General features: G+C 48.2%; 1 long non-coding RNA gene across 1 annotated transcript; it reads left to right on the top strand.

Moving 5' to 3' along the window:
• The first annotated feature begins 4,001 nt into the window (after positions 1-4,001).
• LOC146396331 (uncharacterized) lies at positions 4,002-8,616 on the top strand. Its single transcript, XR_014826897.1, has 2 exons — positions 4,002-4,174; positions 5,534-8,616. It is a non-coding gene; the product is annotated as an uncharacterized LOC146396331 (long non-coding RNA).
• The last annotated feature ends 4,647 nt before the right edge of the window (positions 8,617-13,263 follow it).

Here is a 13,263-nt window from a genome sequence, read left to right as displayed (position 1 = left end):
AGTGTCTGAATAGACAGACTGAGCGAGGTATTGAAGAGGCAAGAATGCTGAAGAAGCTTTGAAGTATGCTTGTGGCAATGACCTAGGCTCGTAGCAATGATCTTGGCTTTTAGGGAAGCAAAAGCTAGCACACTGGACCCTGAGGCCCAGTGATGCACCACCATGGCCTCTGATTTTATTTGCAATGTCTTGGGCACTCAGTATGCAGGAGCCTTTTAGGACTGGCTGAGTCACTGGAAACAGAAATCAAGGAGGAAGTCACAGTACTCGGTACTAGGAAGGGGAGGTGCCTTCCACCTTCCTTGGTCCTGTAGTATTGCTACTTCTCCTCTGCAGAGAAAACATAGCCTGAAGTGTGACAAGTTCTAGCAGGTGTGAGAAGGCTCCCCACCTTCTTTAGCCCTCTGTGATTTGGAACTGCTGATTCTAGCCTTCACATGGAGTGTATGGTCTCTATCAGGTTTTAGGATTTCATTATAGTTTCTTGCCTTATTCTCAAATTATTTCTCTTTCCTTTATAATTATTTAAAAGTCCACCAGTTGGCTTCTCTAACCATTACAATTTGAGAGATGAGACCCTGTCTTCTCCCATAGGACTCAGCCTTACACTATCTCAGGGACCTGAGAGGCCAGGCCTCCTTCTCTAAGCCTGGTTCACACACTTCTGGTTGAATTCAAGCAGTGAGAGGACACATTTTCCTTTTGAAAAACAAAGTTGGCTGTGGACACACTCTGCAAGTGTACGTTTTCAACTTAGAGCTCTGTGCTCTTTGTTAAAAGCCCCCTTTGGGTTAATTATAAAGTGCCTAAATTATATTTGATTATTTCAGGAGAAAAATATGCACTAGGACAGTGTGTCTGTGCCTGCAAATCCACTGACTGACATTCCATTCTCTACATTCCACTTTTTCTCAAGAAATGTCCTGACTACATGTGTCATTCAAACAAACCAGTTGTGAGAGGCATTGGGAGAAAGCATGGAGTCCTTTCTAGGTTTCTGGGCTAAAATGTACATTAAAATAGCCCCTCCACTCCTATAACTATCTCTTCCACCCCTGTGCATGTATGAGACCTTCCCTTATGAGATTCCATACTCATGAAAATATGGATAGGATGAAACCAACATGGGAGTACCGTCCTGCATTGTGGCTCTACCACGTGGTTTGTGGAAGGAGAAACTGGCCTTTCATGGTTGCTGCATCTCATCCACTTTTCCCAGAGTGGCTCCTGCTGCCTGAGTTGGTGACGGTAGGACTGGGCATCTTCCATCCCACCCTCTCCCTCAGGTCCTTTGTGGAACTGCTGCAAATCCACCCAAGATGGCATGTCTTCCCTTGGCATCTGTTCTGCAGCTGGGACAATCTCCATGGCATAACACAAAGGGTGATGTGGTTCGTGTTGGAAAGCTCTTGAAGTTGAAAACTGCTTTAACAGGCCAAATCCTGGAAACTTGTTTATGAAATGTCCTCATAACTCTTCACGAAGCTGCACTGGGTACATCAACCCTCTATGGCTTGGAGGCAACTGTGAGATGTGAGGACACTCAGGAGGAAATGTCTGTTTGTTTTCCAAGTTAGTTTAGCACAAGATCACTGTCACCCAAGCAATGGAACATGTTGCTATGGGAAGTGCAAAGATGATAATGCTGCTTCAAAAGGTTGACAATTGGAAAAGCCTCTTTTTTTATGTCATGCCCATGGGATGCACATTTTGCTTAGATCATTACTGTTGAAAGTTTGTTCATATAAACTGTTTGGGAGCAAATAATTTGTGACTCTTAAAATATTTAGAATATTGAAATTTGGGGAAAAGTATTACCATCTAGGTGCATTAAAATCGCTTGTGTGCTGGAACTCTCACAGGCCTGATGGAGTCAGAGTTGTTATCAGGAAGATATAAAATCTCCCTGCAAAGCCATGTGGAATGGCCCATCTCATTCATGTCTTATCCTGGATTCAGGCCACTGATGAATGGTTTATGCACAGAGTCTTGGTGCATTTCTTTTTTCACTTTCATCTCCTGAAATTTCCTGCTTTCACAATATAGGTTATAGAACCATGACAGTCTCTCATGAAACCATGACTGGAGCCACATGCCATGTGCCCCATGCGTGTTTGTATCATTACACGGACATGGATGAGTGCACATCTATGTATGACTGCATGGGTATATACATACCTATTCAGTCCTCATTGTCATGTGGTTGGGGTCTGTAGTCACCACAAACATGGAATCAGTGAACACTGAACCACTGCGCCCATGGGAAATTCAGGGTTAGGTTCCTGCCAGCCTCTGGTCACACTTTTTTGTCTCTTGATAAATACAAAAGCTTATTTTATGTGTGTTTCTGTTTAAAGACACCTTGTTTAATATACACTGTTGTTTCATTGGCCCTGAACTCACAGCCAATTGCACTGTAATCCTATGTGTAAACAAAATGTATCTAACCAATGTATTTTCCCCCCCATAAAGTCCTAGACAACACTTCAGCACCGAACATGGGGGCCATTTGAAAGAGTTAAATCACACACACACACCACAAAACTGTGGGGAAATGTGGCACTAAATAGACCAGAGAAGGGGCATTTGCTTACAGTATGAGTGGAAACCGGAAGGCAGAGTTTCGCTTTGTTCAGCCTTAGCTGGAAATACATTTGTAGGTAGATGAATTTTTCTCTTCTCTGCGTGTGTCCACATGTGAGCAAAAGCACCCCAAGCCCTGACATGGGGTGACAAATACATTTTTAGTGAATAGGTGAATTCTCTGATATGGAATCTGTGACTAATGAGAACCAACTGTATGTGTATATATATAAAATCAATAACATCTTCCCACCAGATGGAAGATCCAGTGGTGAACCATGTGGAAGCCAGGGCAGACCTCTGCCAGCCAGAACATACTGTACACTTCCTGTCCCTTGAGCACTTCCTTCTTCTGAGCACTCCGGGAATGAGCTCCCCACTCCCTGGCTCCTCAAGCCCTGGCTTTTATCCTCCTTGCAAGGCACCTACAGTGTGTGTTGGAGTGATGCTTTCTCCAGGTGTATGACCTGTTATCCTTTTAGGCTGTGCAGATGTGGAGGGTGAGCCAGGGCCCCATGTTCAGGGCAGTTATCCACAGCTGGTGGGTGAGCCACGTGTGAGAAGATCTGCAATATGGAAATGCTTGCGTCAGGAGACTGGAGGTGGGCAAGGCTCATCTGGAAGATATTATTGGCCTGTCTCCCTTCCATGGCTTTCTCCCTTCCGGGGCCTGAGCAGGCCAAGTGCCAGGTGGGCAAGGCTTCTGCAGGCCGCGCACGTGGGGGGGCGGGGCCTCGGCAGGCCGCGTGCCAGGGAGGTGAAGCCTCAGCAGGCCCTGTGCCTGGGCTCGGGGCCTTGGCAGGCCCTCTGCCGCGGGGAGGGGGGGGGGGCCCTCGATAGGCTATGTGACTGGGGGGGCGCGTCTTTTGCAGGCTGAGCGGGGGAGGCGGGGCCTTGGCAGGCCTTTTCCTGGGGGGCGGGGCCTCGGCAGGCCGCGCGCGGGGAGGCGGTGCTTCCACAGGCAGCGCGCGGACAGGGCGTCCTTGGCAGGCCGCGTGTCAGGGAGGCGGAGCCTCGGCAGGCCGCGCGCGGGAAGGCGGGGCTTCGGCAGGTCGCGCGCTGACAGGTGGGGCAGGCCCTGTGCCAGGTGGGCGGGGCCTCGGCAGTCCCTCTGCCGGGGGGCGTGGCCTCGGCAGGCTTTGTGACTGGGGCGGCGCGGCTTCTGCCGGCCTAGCGGGGGAGGCGGGGCCTCGGCAGGCCGTTTCCAGACGGGCGGGGCCTCGGCAGGCCGCGCGCGGGGAGGCGGGGCTTCGACAGGCAGCGCGCGGACAGGGGGTCCTGGGCAGGCCACGTGTCAGGGAGGCGGGGCCTCAGCAGGCCCTGTGCCCCAGGAGCTGGGCCTTGGCAGGCCCTGTGCCTGGGGGGCGGGGCCTCGGCAGGCCGCGGGAGGCGGGGGCACAGGGCTCACACCCAATCCCAGTCCGCTGCCATCTTGAATCGCGGTGTTGCTCTTAGTTTCCTCAGGAACCGTTAGTTTTTTAACGGCTGGCGCAGCTGCTTCCCTAACTGGGGTCTGCAGTGCAGGCGTGGTGTCTCTGCACTGCGCCCTGCAAGCAACTGAAACCCAGCCAAGCACAAAGGAAAAGAAAAGGTAGACTTTGCTTTATTTCCCAGACTGTACTTTTATGAGCAGGGAATTGTTAATGGGCTTTGTAGGTGACAGTTGAACTGCTGAGGAGAAGAAGGAGGCCTGGGGGGGGCAGAGGAGTCCAGGGCGCCAGAAGAGCCAGTGGGGAGCAGGTGGTGGTGCTGAGGGAGTGAGGGGGCGGTGGGGAAGACGGAGATGAGATGTGAGGGTGGTGGTGAGATGGGAGGATGGTGATGAGGTGGGAGGTTGGTGATGAGATGGGGGGGTGGTGGTGAGGTGGAAGGATGCCAGTGATGAAGTGGGGAGGACAGCGATGAGGTTGGGTTACGGAGATGAGGTGGGAGGATGGTGGAGTTGAGCTGAGAGAGAGGGTGGTTAGGAGATCTGTGGTGAGGTGGGAGGATGGGGGTGAAGGAGGAGGGTGACGATGGGATGGTGACAGCTGTGATGAAGTGGGAGGTCGGTAATGAGGTGGGAATAAGGCGGGGTGGATGGTGATGAGGTGGGAGGACAGCTAGAGGAAGTGGAGAAGGGGCTGACTGCAGGGCCAGCAGTGAGAGGGCTGTCACACAGCGCAGGAATCTTGACAGGCATCCAGCTTGAGAGGAAAGCCTTCAGGAAGGAGCAGTGTTGGGTGTCATTCAGATGCGCCCAGTTATGGTAGATTGAGGACGTTATCAGCACTACTAAATATCAAATAGACAACCTATCAGCATCTTTTACGAACCTGTAATGGAAACGAATCTGGAAAAGACTAGATATACACATGCAGGGGTATAATGGAATCACTTTTCTGCACACCTGACACACAACATTGGAAATCAACTCTACTTCAATAAAAAAGTTATTCAGGAGGGGACAGGAGCAGAGTAATAATTAGATTATTGTGGTGACAGTCGCCAACTTCCAGCCCCCTTTGGTGCTGGGCTCCTCCTTCGTCCTCTCACAGGTGCGAATGCCTCTGACCCTCTGCCCAGACGTGACTCTTGCTAGAATGTCCATGTTAGAGGGGCTGTGACTCTTTAAAAGGAATTTTTCCCAGGTGGGGTCCCCAGGGTCCCAGGCCTGGCTTGCCAAGAGTGGTCATGAGGGGCCAACTCTCACAAAAGCCCTGGGACTGAGAAGGCCTGCATCAGCTTCCACCTGGAGCCATGGAGGTGGCCAGTTACAAATGCCTTTTTAATGTTGCTCCCAACACTCTGTAACATATCAGGCCATTGCTTCAGGTAACTTCATCGTGAGGCCACTTTCCATTTTATTTCATATTTTCCTGAAGGGATATTGTCCTTGTCAAGCAGACAGGAGCTGACGAGGTGAGGGATCGTAACAATGTGTTATAACTTTGTAAAATTTCTCACCCAGCTCCCTCCCATCATCAACTCAAGACCTAAGATACCTGAAAAGCATCTCTTCTCTCCTCCTTTTTCTTCCTCTGGCTGGTCCTGACCAGAGGGCCCTAGTGAGAGCGGCTCCTGATAATGTCAGGATCTTCTTTGGAACCTGCAGCATAATTCATTTTCCCCGGAATGGATGTGGAGCCTCCCCGTGCTTCCAAATTGGGCTGCACCAACTCTGAGACTTCTGTGTTCCATTTTCTCAACGCTCCAATGAATTGTCAAGACAAAGCTTTGTGTCAAGATAGAGAAGCATCTTTTCCCAGGCCTGCATTTCTGGCTGGGAAACAGGAGCCCAAATCCTAAATGTGTCTATTTGGTCAGCTTACAGTCCAAACAGCGATTTTGGAAATGCGGAGTTTGCAGAGCCTGATGCCTCTCCTGCAGTTTAAATCTGCACGGTTGTCACCAGTTACAGACTATGGCAGATGGCTTGCAGTGTGTAGAGGAGGACAATGGACAAGGAGTCAAAGAGAGAAAAGAGCAGCACGTGTCCTGGTTCAGCTCCTCCAAGTTGCCATTAAAAGTGCATAATTTCACCAGACTCTAGCCTCAAACATCCATGGTCAATTAAAAGCTGTCTCCGGTCAATGGGTTGTGACACAGAGTTTCTATGTTCTAGGGACACCTTCTACCCTTTAGACAGACTGCCTTTCACCCTGAAAAATGGCATCCAAAGCCCCACTGTCAGCTAACAAGTGTGTAACTTGCATTGGGGGCACCTTCAGGTTTCATGGCATTTCCTGTCTCTTCACCATGTATAGGCTGTGCGTTAAAACTTCCAAAATCCCCTTTTCTATTCTCAAGGGTTCCCACACCCCAGGTGACAATGGAATCCGCAATTATAATAAGCAACTTCCAAACAAAACTAAGGGCCCTGCTTTCCTTACAACCATTGCTCTTTTCCCTATAATTCTTCAAACTGGCCCAAGACATTTTAAGGCTGCTGTCTTTGGCTTCTGTGCAGAAAAGAGTGCCTCCTGGTTTCTTCATTTGCTGAAGATGGACCTAGTCCCTTCTCATTTCTTAACCTAAGCTGTGAACCTTTTGCTAATGATGATTTGTAGTCTGAGCTCTCTGGGGTCCAGAGAGAGCTCTGCAGGTGCCTGTCAAATGCTCGACCTGAGAAAGACCAAGCCAAGCTAAATCAAGCACCATGGCTTGATTCAGCTTTCCAAGTTCTGCAGCAGAACAGCAACCCCCCACCCCCACCAGGAACAGAACCTCCCATCAACAGCTTCCTCGCTCCCCCTGGGTTTCTCCCAGTAATTTTTTGAAGATTGCCCGGGGCTGCCAGCCTCATCTGCCTTTTCACTTGACTCGTTCCTCCTCTCCCAGCTATTTGCTAAAATACAGGGCTTCCTCCCCCTCTTGTTAGGACAAAACTTGCTAGGAAGTTGACCCTAGTCTTTGAGGCTTCCTCGTGTTGTCCCAAAGCCTGTCAGGTAATTTGTAAGTTTGTTAGTTTAAGTGGCAGAGCTAAAGGCTTTTCTCTAACCAACTGACTGGTTTCCCCTCTGCCTCTGAGCAAGCTTCATTCTAGAGTCAGAGATGTCCAGGCACAGCCTTCTGAGTACACTCTCCTCTTGACTTTGAAATCTTCACTGGGCTTTGCCTGCATCTATGCTGGACGATGAGCCTCGGCAACACATGAGGACTTCCATGCCTCACTGGTCAGCACCACTGTGCTGCTGGGCTGGAGCCTCCATCCTCCATTCCTATATCCATGCCTACTTTTCAGGCTCACTGGTGAAGAAATAGGATGAGGAAGCAGGAAAGGATCAGAGGCAAGGAGCATGGTCTCACTGACAGTCCATAAGCCTGAATATCTGAGTTTCAGCTCCTTTTATTCAGGTTTCACAGCTGAGAAACTGAGCCCACCCAATCCTCATTCTGTCTTCACACCACAAGGCTGGCATGGGCAGAGTGCCATCAGGAGAGAACACAGCTCCCACCATGGAGAACCCCTCTAAACTTGCTTGCACCAAAGTCTAGTTCCAACAGCATGTGTCCCGTGGAAAATGCAGCTGCGGTCAGTAACTGAGGTTCTCAGACAGCCTTGCCCTTGCATCCTAGCTCCTAGCACATGCTCCTTCCTGGTTCGCCTACCATGAAGCACGTGACCCCTCTGATGAAACACAAATGTGATGACTGACATCTTGGGTCTCTGCCCATGGCAAGTAGGTCCCTGCAGTCACTGGACCACAGTTCTCCTCCACCGAAGGACCCTGCAGGCCATGGAGCACCATGGCTTACAGCAGGGTTTTGGCCCCCATCACTAATGTCATCCCACTAAGTATGTGCCAAGAAGATGCTTGTTAAGCCTAAAACCTAATTTGATATGTGGAAGATCCATCTTCACATAAGACCTCAGACTGGTGACAGTTTGGTTTACAGAGAGAGGGTCACAGTCCCAGAGGAGAGATCTACCCAGCAAGGGTGCTCAATGAGGAAGACAGAGCTTTATCCCCTTATTCCTGCAGCATCCACCCTTGATCTTCATGGTTCACTTTGGTCTCAGGCTTTCTCCCAGTGTTGAAGTGAGTGTGTGGGTGTTGTCCTGTACCTCTCCTAGGTCTTAATTATACAGCCAGCACTCAGCCTCCTCCCACACTCTGGCCCCTCAATCAGCCCTGGACACCTAATGTGGTTATGACAGACATGCAGCTGCTGCGACAGCCCCTGATGAGTGCCAAGACCAGCCTTCCCAGTGAGTCCACTCAGGACCTGAGGCATTGCTCAGCTGGCTTGCTGCCTCCAGCAGCACTCAGTCAGGTGATGGTCCTTCCTCACCCAGCAGAGCCAGGCTCTCCTGGACTGTTAACATGGAATTTGGAGGGAATCTTGTGCCTCAAAGAGCATCACTCTTCTGGGGAGAGAAGAGGAATGCATGTGACAATATTAAAGCCAAGGCTGTGTGGTGAAAGTTTAATAGAACAAATATATGGCTGGCTGGCTGAGGAATAATAAAATCACTCTGATGATGAGGACTTTACTGCACTGGTTTCCAGACCCTTGTTTGCTAAATAAATGTATTTACTTGGACTCCAAGCTACTGGGTGACCTTGGTCCAATGACTCCACTTCTTCCAGCCATTGTTTCTTCATTGTAAACTGAGAGGATGGGGCTCTGTGAGTGATTCTTGGAGTATCCTCGTACTGGGGGAGGAAGTCTCATATTTTTGGAGCATAAATACTCTCTACCAGTTACTGGGCATGTTTTCAGGGGGTGAAGAGTTGACCCTAGTCTTGTTGCTCTTGTGCTGGTGGCAGGAAGCCATTGTTGCTGCCTTCCAGGACATTGTTGTCCGATGGGGAATGTGTGATGGGGTCTTTCTAAATCCCCTGACCAACCCCTCCCCCTGGTCAAATAAATTCCAAAACTATTTAAAGAAACCTCTGAAAGACTGAGATGAAAGTATTTGTACTGTAGATGTCCCCCAGGTGATTCATTTATTGGTTGATGAATTTTAGAATGTGTGATTAGATTTAGTCTAAGATCATAAGTCCTTTCTTATGAAATGTACATGCAGCTAGCACCCATGTCTGCATTATTCTCTGGGACTTGAGTAAGAATCTTGTTTGAAAGTCACTGCTATCAGGAAGCAAAGTGTTTGGGGTGTGTGCAGCCTGAGCTTGGCCAAGAGTTGAGTCCCTCTGGTTCATGCAGCTCTACCAGATAACCTGCTGTCACATAACCTACTGCGATGTTTCATCCATGTAGAGTATGTTAGCAGCTGTCCGGTGGGGCCTAGAGTAGCTCACTGTAGAAAGGAGTGTGGAGAGAGGGGTGGCTGAAGTGGGTATGGGGTCCAGAACAGGGCTCTGTGAGGGGAACCCAGGAAAGGTGTCTGTGTCAAGACTGATCACCCCACAGCACCATTGGACTGATTGAGGGAGGGAGAGTGTGATATGAAAAATAGCAAACCCAAGGAGTTCCTGTTGTGGCACAGTGGAAACAAATCTGACTGGTATCCACGAGGATGCAGGGTTGATCCCTGGCCTCACTAAATGGGTCAGAGATCCAGCATTGCCGTGAGCTCTGGTATAGGTCATAGACATGGCTTGGATACCTCATTGCTGTGGCTGTGATCAGCAGCTGTAGCTCTGATTAGACCCATAGCCTGGGAACTCCCCTATGCTGCAGGTGTGGCCCTAAGAAGCAAAAGGCAGAAAAATAGCAAACTCGGGATGTGCAATACACACATATATATTTTAGATTTCTTACATGTATAGCCATGGCACTGACAGTTGATAAAATGGGTTCATTGATAAAACCGTAGGTATTGGCAAGATTCTTATGTTTCTTAAAGAGAGATTAACACATATAAAAGATTAGAACTGTTAAGGAATGAATGCCTTAGGAATAACAATTAATTGTCTAGTTGTGAAAACAGCCTCTCTGCCTAGATTCTGTAGGCATGAGTACAATGAAATGTCAGGTTTTCTGGGGGTTTTTTTGGCTGTACCTGCAGCATAGAGAAACAGGCTAGGGACTGAATCCAACCTAAGCTGGAACTGTGGAAATGCCCCATCCATAACCTGCTGCACCCCCGTGGGAACTCCACAATATGTCATTTCTTACAAATTTTCTAAAAATCTTTTCCCATTTCAAATGATTCACCTCTTTTGGTTGAAATTAGCAAGTTTTGTTATAAAATTGAATAGCAAGAGAACACTGGCTACATACACTCCAAGTTGATTGTCTCCCTTTTAGAAACCGCCAACCTGTCTGCTGCCATCCTGCCTCCACAACCAGAGCAAGGCCTCTTGAACCACCTCCAAGCAGCTCTCCTCCCCAGGGCAGCCTCAGGTTTCTATATGACCTTAGGCTCCCCAGCTGAGATGTCCCTGGGGTGCAGTGCTCTCGCCTTCCTCTCCTTCAGTCCAACTCCATGTCCACAGTGAAGGGTCCCAACGGAAACCCAGGGATTTGAGGGAGGCCCTTTCTCTTGGAAAACAGCCCCTGTCTAGAGGCTTACTGCCTTCTGAAGCCATTCCCACAGTCATGGGCCTGGACCACCACTGGCTGGTGACCTCAACGTGGACAGTCAAGAGCAGAACCCAGCGAGGGACCTGCCCCAACAGATGCTCAGGACGCAAGTAAAGGAGCCCAAGTTTGAATCTCAACAGTAGAATGCGGTCCTCCAGTCATTCTGCAGTGGGGGAGGGGCCGAGGGCAGGTGAGCCTGGGTGGGGGTGGGGTGCCATTCCATGCTGGCCTCTGCAGGGAGGCAAGAACCAGACGTTTCTTCCTCCTTATGCAGGGGCCAGACAATTGTCGAGTGCCTCGTCAGACAATGTATGTGGTGGTTTTCAGAGTCACAGCACCAAGGTTTGTTTTGAAGTTCCCTTTCACTTCATTATCCCTCAACCTAGTTGTTGTCCTTCAACATGCTCTGCTTCCATCCTGGCTCTTGACTTCCTTCCCCAGAGGCCAGACCTTCTGAACAAATTTCCCCATTTATCATCTGATAACCACTTGGGTTTTCATGGCCACCTGGAACCCAATGTTTATGGTTTGGCTTCTCTCAGCAGACCCACCATTTGTGATTGGTGTGTGTCCATCTTTCCTAAGGAAGCCGTCCTTGTGAGCCAACCAGCATCCAGCAGGACCCACCTTCCTCATGTTCCTTTGTGCTGGAAAGGCCCAGCCTATCCAAAAAGAAACTGCACAGCCCACGTGTCCAAGACCAGAGATGAGTCTGACGTGTTTCCCATATTATGACATTGCTGGTAAGTATTGTATGTTTTACCTTTTTAATGATTGAATGTAATATTCTCCACAAATCCTCCCTTCTCAGGGATCACAATCCACTTGTACCAGATAGAATATGCAGTATTGAGTCCTCCTCCCCCCTCTTTCCCCTCTCCACTCCGTCCTCGTTCCCACCGGCGATCAGAGATACCTGTTTCATTCACATCTTTTCAGAGATCTTTTGGGCAAGGAACATTGAATCCAATCCATTTGCCTTTTCAAAAGTTATTTCTTTGTCTCTGAAAATTAAAATGTGCACAGGGATGTAAAATGTTGGAGGATAATGTGAGAAAGCGATTATATATTTATAATATTTGTGTATATGTATGTGTGTGTGTGTGTGTGTGTGTGTGTGTGTGTGTTTGTGTGTCTGTATGACAGGGTCCTTTGCTGTACAGTTGAAATAGACAAAGCAGTGTAAATCAACTGCAATGGAAAACTTAACAATTATAAGGTAAGAGTTCATCTTGAAAAAAAGTAAAAAGGAAAAATAGAAAATTAAATCTTGTCTCCGTATATCTGAGTATATTATTTTTGTCGCCTTCATACTGCCATTGTGGCTCCTCTGTTACTGGACTAACCTTTATTATGGGAGTTTCTACATTCTCTTCAAATTCAAGGAACTGAAAGAACAGAGTGTTCAAAGCCAGGCAATATCAAAAGTAAATATCCAGCTCCATTTAAATTTTTCATTTCCTATACAAAGTGCCTGCCTTTAGCCTTAACTCTGTCCTATGCAACATTTTGGACATATCTTTACTGAAAGTTCTTTCCCTATTTATCTGAAATTTACCTTTCACTTTGAATCAGCATTTATCTGGCAAGACTAGCCAAAAAGGGTAACATATTAGGCGCTTAGTAGTGAGCAGTTCTAGAGAGGATGAGAACTTGGACTAGAAACTGAAATGTGCATTTTGGTCCAACCCAAAATAAAATGGCAAAGGGACCCCAAATCTGCAGGATGAAATGTCAATGGAAGAGGCAGGATATAGGATTGAGTGTTTGTGCTTCGTGGGGTTAAGGACAGAAATAAAGGACAAGAAGACAAGTTAATGTACTAAATATCCCAGAGATCTGGGGGGTTTTTTTTGGTCTTTAATTTATTTTCCTTTTTAGGGCCAGACCTGCAACATATGTGAGTTCCAGAATAGGAGTCAAATCGGACCTATGGCTGCAGGCCTATGCACACCCACAACAATGTGGGACGCAAGCTGTGTCTGTGACCTACAGCATAGCTAAAGGCAACACCAGATCCTTATTCCTCTGAGGGAGGCCAGGGATCAAACCCACATCTTTGTGGATACTTGCCAGGTTCGTTTCTGCTGAGCCACACTGGAAACTCCTTGTATTTCTAGGATTTAAAAAATCAACTGCCCATGAAATGCATGTGCACCTTGAGAGAGTGCCAGTATTTTATCCACCAATGTCCACTCTCCTTTTGGACAAAGCCAATCCCATCTAAGACCTGGCCTGCAAGCCCTGCTTATAGGCTTGTGAAGTTCCTGTCTGCATCCCATAACCTTCCACTTTAGAATCTAGGCTCATCATTACCTATGGTCCCATCTGCATCCCTTAGAAAACAAAACAGAGACACAAATGAGAAACAGTTCTCTGACTCTTATTTTCATGTTGAGAATTAATGTCACCTTATCACTCTCCTAATGATATGAATGAGTATTCATGTTTTGTGTGGTGAGAAGAGAGGACAATTAGGAACCTTGCCAAGGGAGATAAGGGATGGAAACCTAATAGGACTGCAACCAAATCTCTTGGGAGGTGAAATTCATTCTCTGCTGTAGCACCACTACAATTCCTACTGATGTTAGGGTGTCGGGGAAGGCAAGAGAGGTTTATAAGGAGTGTCCCACATTGAGAAAAAGACTTGGGAAGATGCTTCAGAAGCTTCTTAGCCCTTGCAAAGAAAAATGGACTCAAAAGAGA

Source organism: Sus scrofa, chromosome 14 (genome assembly GCF_054392235.1).
Source record: "Sus scrofa isolate SSC_HxYL_T2T_F1_AM1 chromosome 14, Sscrofa_HxYL_maternal_Yorkshire_Landrace_v2.0, whole genome shotgun sequence".
In the NCBI taxonomy this organism is placed as follows: Eukaryota; Metazoa; Chordata; class Mammalia; order Artiodactyla; family Suidae; genus Sus; species Sus scrofa.
This window is presented reverse-complemented; position numbering and strand designations above follow the sequence as displayed.